Source organism: Bos grunniens, chromosome 13, assembly GCF_055505025.1.
Source record: "Bos grunniens cultivar Pamir isolate PY7600 chromosome 13, Bosgru_T2T1.0, whole genome shotgun sequence".
NCBI classification, from domain to species: Eukaryota; Metazoa; Chordata; class Mammalia; order Artiodactyla; family Bovidae; genus Bos; species Bos grunniens.
In genome coordinates, this window is record NC_141177.1 from 23,025,920 (window position 1) to 23,032,692 (window position 6,773).

Below are 6,773 nucleotides of genomic sequence, written 5' to 3' on the forward strand. Positions count from 1 at the left end.
TTCTGCTTTATGAGTCTTAGTTTCACAGGTTAAACAAGATGATTCTAGGTTTCTGTGAAGCTATCTTCCAGGAAATGAGGCCTTCATTTAGCTTTTCAGGTGTCTTTCCACTCTCTGGTTCCTTTTCACTATCTTTACTCACATTTATTCAGTTCATACCCTTTCATCACTTGCCATGAGACAGATAGTGTGCTAGATGCTGAGAATGTGGTTCTTGTAAAACTCACCTAAAGTGATAACAAATAATGCACAGGTAAACAAGTGAACAAATGCCATGAAGGAAAAAGATAAGTAGGTATGAGGGGAGAACTTTAGCTTGAGTGGTTCAGAAGGTCCCTCTGAGGGAAAGACAGAACAAAAGTCCTGAGGCAGGAAAGAGCTTGATAAGTTCGAGGAAGGAGGCCAGGGCAGCCAAAGCATTCTGAGTGAAGGAAAGAAGAGTAGGAAATAAGGTGGGAAAGGTGGCCAGGGCATTCAGGCCATGGTTAGGAGTCTGGAATTTCATCTGAAAAGAGTAGGGGTAGGTCCCAGGGTGTAACCGTCAGGAGACCTTTTCAATAATCTCAGCAGCTCCCATAGCCTCAGTTCTTCATTCTACCCAATTCCAGCCTCCATGTGTGATATGATTCAGAGGGCTCACCCAGACACACACATGTAGGTCACAGTTGAGACCCAACCCCTGCTATCTTCCAGGCCGGCCTGGTATAGGTCTCTGATTCCAAAAAGTCCTCAATCTCCAATGTTCAGTAGTTATGGCGCCTCCAAAAACAGTTATCTTTAATACTAATTCCTCCTGTCCCTCCATAGTACAGCTCTCAGACTAAACTTTCTTCAAACAATAACAATAGCCACAGCCCTAGTTAAAATGTTCACAGTACTTGTCCTGTGCCACACACTGAATGTTCATCATCTCATTTTATACTCACATCAGCCTAGTGAGGTAGGAACTAAAAGTATCCCACTGTACAGAGGTGGAAACTGAGGTTCAGTCAGGTTGCAGGACATACACAAGATCACTTAAGAAATGGAGCTTACATTCCAACCAGAGCCATAGGCACTGCATAAGAACCTCAGCATATCAACTTTCTATTTTTGCTTAACAAATCATCCCAAAACAGAGTAATTTAAAATGACAGTAATTTTTTGCTTATATTTGTGTGGATTGGTAACTTGGACATGTCTCAGCTGGGACAGCTCTTTTTGGCTGTACATGGTTTTGCCTGGGCTTACTGCTGCATTGCAGTCAGTTTGCAAGTCAGCAAACTCATTAATCATACATATATGGTCTCATTCACGAGTCTGGCAGATGGCTGGGGCTGCTGGCTTGAGAGCCTAGGTTCTTCTCCACGTGGCTTCAACAAGCTAGCTCAGGCTTCCTCATGATGGCCTCTGAAAGGAAAACACCAAAGCAACAAGGCCTCTTGAGGCCTAGGTTCTGAAGTGCTCTGAAGTGCTATAGCATCATCTTCACTACATTTTATTGATCAATGCCTATCACATGTCCAACTCAGATTCAAGAAGACTAGAAATAGTCTCTTGATGGAAAAGACAACAGAGTCATATTGCAGAGTCAAGTATGTGGGGTGGGGGAATCATTGTGACCATCTTTATGAACAACACAGCACACTAAATGACCATGGGTACAGAACTGGTTATGTAAATTATGGTATAGCTAAACATGGAGCTATTAATAGGGAGAGCTAATATGTTTTGAGCTCTTAATATGTCAGACTGTATAAGATGCTTTATGTGTATTAACTCATTTAATCCTCATAATGGCTCTGTGTGACAGGTACATGTTTATCTGCAGCTACAAATTAAATACACCAAGTCTCAGGTTAAGCCACGTGTGCAAGATCCCACAGCTAGTAAGTGGCAAAATCGTTAAAAGTGATTTCTGGACATAGAAAACTGGCCTTGCCATACTAGTGTGTGATAAAAAGCAAGAGACAAAAGTTTGGTGAGAACGCATTTAAAAAAACTTTTAAAAACAGGTATATGTATAAGTATTATGTGGTTTTGGACATAGTTCAGCAAAGATTTACCATAAACTCTTAATGGAACTTATTTCAGGAGAAAGGAAGAGGAGGAAACTTTTACTTTAAACCCTTTGCACAGTGTGAATTTTTTGTTTGATTTTTTCTTTGTACAACAAAGATAACTTTATTTCTACATGTAGCAAAATGGAAACATATCCACACACATAAAAAACAAACTTACGGTAACCAAAGGGGAGTGGGGGAAGAAATGAATTAGGAGTGAGAGATTAACGGGCTTCCCAGGTGGCACTGGTGGTAAAGAACCCGCCTGCCACTGCAGGAGACGTAAGAGATGCAGGTTATATCCCTGGGTTGGGAAGATACTCTGGAGGAGGGCACGGCAACCCACTCTAGAATTCTCGCCTGGAGAATTCCGTGTTCAGAGAAGCCTGGCAGGCTACAGTCCATGGGGTTGCAAAGAGTCGGACATGACTGAGCAACTGAGATTAACAGATGCACACTATCATATATAAAATAAACAAGGATTTATTATGTAGCATAGGGAACTATATTCAATATCTTACAATAACCTGTAGTGGAAAAGAATCTGGAAAAGAATATATATATATATAGCTGAATCACTTTGCTGTACATGTGAAACTAACACAATATTGTAAATCAACTATACTTCCATTAAAAAAAGAAAGAATCCTGAAAAAAAAAAGGCAATCAGTATATTATCCTAACAGGAAACAAATACAAAAGTTATATGTCATGCTATATCCTCTCCCCTTTCTTTCTTCCTTCTCTTTCTCTCTTAACAGATAAGGAAACTAAGGCTCAGAGAGGTCAAATAACTTCTCCAAGATTTACTACTAGTAAATGACAGAGCTGGAATCCAGTCAAGTTGGAGTCAAGGTTACACATGCTATGTATCTGAGACCAAGATGTTTGGACTTTCTCTGAAGGTGATGCAATGCCACTGAAAACTCTTGAGCAGGAAAGGAGCCGTGTGCAGAGCCCGTGGGAGAGGGAGAGAGGAGGGGCCCCTGCAACAGTCACACAATTTCAGGTCAGAATTGACAAGGGGCTGGGCTGGGGTAGGGTCAGAAAAGGAAAACGGGGACTTCCCTGGTGGTCCAGTGGTTGAGAATCCACAAGGCAATGCAGGGGACATGGTTTCAATCTCTGGTCAGGGAGGGAACTAAGACCTCACGTGCCATGGAACAACAAAGCCCGCTAGCTGCAGCTACTGAAGCCCACGCACTCTGGAGCCCGCATGGCACAACCAGAGAGCCCGAGTGCACGACTAAGACCTGATGCAGCCAAATACATATTTTTTTAAAAATCAGTAAATGTAAAAACCAAATGAAAGACAGAAGAGACAAGTACACATATACACACAATGGAATATTAGTCCGCCATTAAAGAATGAAATATTGCCATTTGCAGCAACATGAATGGACATAGAGATTATCATACTAAGTGAAATAAGTTGGAGAAAGAGAAATATTATATGACATCACTTATTTGTGGAAATGAAAAATAACACATATGTGTATGTATGTATGCTGTATCTTTCTTATCTATTGGTCTGTTGATACTTAGGTTTTTCCCATTTCTTGGCTAAGTAGTACCACTATGAACATTGGGGTGCAGCATGACAAATCTTGCAGCAAATTAGATTACTATTCAATGACTCAGTCTCTCCCCTAGTTAGGACTGATTGATACTCTCTGTTGATATTAGATGTGGCCACGCAGTTTGCTTTGGCCAGTGGAACGTGGATGAAAATGACAATGTGCACGTTCAGCCAAGGCCTTAAGAGATCTCTCGTGTTTGCAGCTGCCTCCTTGGAATTTCCATCTCTGTCACAAGGATGGGGCTGTCATTAGTGTATTCCATCTTTTGAAACAGTGTCAATCAAAGTTGCCATAGAAAAGTCTAGGATAAGGATAGTTTCGTAGTTTAGTGTTTTGTTTGTATTATTATTTTTGGCTGACTGAGCCACACAGCTTGCATAATCTTAGTTCCCTGATCAGGGATTGAACCTGGGCCCCTGGCAGTGAGAGTGCCGAGTCCTAACCATTGGACTGCCAGGGGGTTCCCAGTATCAAATTTTAGGTTGTATTTTTGTTTATTTATTTAGCTGTGCCAGGTCTTCATCACTGCATGTGGGATCTCCAGTTTCTGTTGTGGCGTGTGAACTCTTAGCTGCAGCATGTGGGATCTAGTTCCCTGACCAGGGATCATACCTGGGCCCCCTGAATTGGGAGAGAAGAGTCTTAGCCACGGGGAAGCCTCCAGGGAAGTCTCCTCTTTTGCATGTATTATTTTTTTTCCCATGAACTCTTTCTTTTTTGAATGTCAGGAAACTAAACAGGTAGGAAGAGAATGCTCTGTGTCAATGTAGGAAAGCAATAGTTTCTATCCAAATCCCTAACATCAAATCCAGAAGAATAAGAGACACATGTAGTAGTTAAACCCAGCAGAGCCCAGCTGAGATCAGCCAAACCCCAAATGCAGGTGGAAGAGGGAGAAATTAGCATTTGCTGCCGTAAGGCATAGGTATTTGGGATGGTTTGTTATGTAGCATTACTATTATGCTATACCCACCTCTGAAGGCACTTGTTAGGATTAAATGAGTGATAACAGCATGTGTGTGCTCAGTAACTCAGTTGTGTCTGACTCTGCAACCCCATGAACTGTATGCAGCCCACCCGCCAGGCTCCTGTCCATGGAATTTTCCAGGCAAGAACACTGGAGTGGATTGCTATTCCATCTCCAGGCAGTCTTCCCTACCCAGGGATCGAACCTCCATCCCCTGCGTCGGCTGGTGGATTCTTTACCACTGCACCACCTGGGAAGCCCCCGAGTGGTACAGTAAAGCCCTTAAAAATATGCTGACATATAACAAGAGTAAAGTCAGCGTGAGTGATTATTATGGGGGTGCCACTGGGGACAGAGAAGTCCCTGTTCTCACAGGTCTCCTGCTTTGTAGAGAGATATGTGCTCTGTCAGATGGTGACGAGCACTATGAAGGAAAAACAAGGCAGGGAAGGGAGAAGGGAGTGCTATAGTGTAAATTCAAACAGATAGTCGATGGAAGCCTTGCTTAAGGAAACACGGAAGAGGTGAGGCAGGGAGTCGCAGGGGTATATGGGAGTAGATTGTTCCAAGCAGAGAATAGGCAAAGATCGTGAAGTGGACTCATGCCTGGTGGGTTTAAGGAAAAGCCAGTAGACAGGATGGCTGAGCTGAATAAGCAAGGGAAAGATGATGTCAGGGAGATTCCCCTGGGACTAGTTCATGCACACCTTTGTGGGTCATTGTAAGGACTTTGGCTTCTGGTATGAGTGAGGTGGACCATGTTGGAGAGTTTTGACCAGAGAAAGGACAGGACTTAATTTGCATTTTTACAGGATCTCATCTCTGTAACTGATGGGTGTAGAACAAATGGGATATGAGTGAGCTGAAGCAGAGAGACCAGATAAGAGGCTGCTGCCACAGTCCAGACAAAAGATGGTGATGGTTTGAACCAAAGTTTGACTTTGGGATTATTATTAAGGTAATAAATGGGGTTATTATGAAATTAATATACATTTTGGAGCAGATTGATGATGGAGTGTTTGAGAAAGAGGAATTGAGGATGACTCCAAGGTTTTTGCCCAGAAGAATTGCAAGAAGGAATTTGCCATTAACTGAGATGTAGAAGTCTGTAGAAGGAGAACTTTTTTTTTTGCAGGGGAAAGGAGAGGAGAATTAGCAGTTCTATTAATATCTAGAACTTGTTAAATTTAAGGCACCTGTCAGATTTCCAAGTGAAGAGGTCTAGTTAGAAGTTGCATTTATGAATCTGAGCCCAGGTTGGAGTTATAATTTTGATAGTTGTTATGGACTGACTTGTGTCTCCCCAGAATTTGTGTCAAAACTCTTAACACCCCAATGTGACTATGTTTGGAGATAGGGCCTTTTAAGAAGGTAATTAAGATTAAAAGAGGTCATGAGGGTTGGGCCTTAATTCAATAATCCTTAGAAGAAGACGAAGAGACATCTGAGTGGCTCCTCTGTCTTTCTCTCTGTGTATGTGTGTGTGTGTGTGTGTGTGTGTGTGTGTGTGTGTGTGTGTGTGTGCAGAAGACAGGCTGTGGGAAGGCACACAAAGAAGGTTGCAAACCAGGAAGAGAGTTCTTACAGAAACCAGCCCTACTGGCACCCTTATCTTGGACTTTCAACCTCCAGAACTCTGAGAAATTAAAAAAATTCTGTTTTTAAGCCACCCAGTCTGTGGTATCTTGTTATGGCAGCCCTAGTAGATTAACACAGGAGTCATCATTGTGAAAATGGTTTTTAAAGCCATGAGGCTGGGTGAGATCTCCAACAGAGTGAGCATAGACAGAGAAGAGGGCAGGGCTAAGGACTCAGACCCCGGGGCCCCCAACATTAAGAGACAAAGAACTAACAATGGAGCCTGAGATAGAGCAGCCAGTGAGGAAAATGGCCTGGGAACCAAGTGAGGAAAACATTTCAAGGCGGGGAGAATTTATGAACTGTGTCAAATGCTGTCAAATGCTGCTGAGAGGTCCAGGAAGATGAAGATCAAGAACTGATTTAGCCAAGTGGAGGGCATTGTTACTTTGAAAGGAAAGAGTATAAATAGAAAAATGGGAGCAAGAGTCTGATTGGAGTAGGATTAAGAGAGTGTATATAAGATTAAGGTATAAACATACATACATACATACATATACACATAAGGGAAAGGAAAGCTCTTAACAGTAAAAGGACAACTAGTAA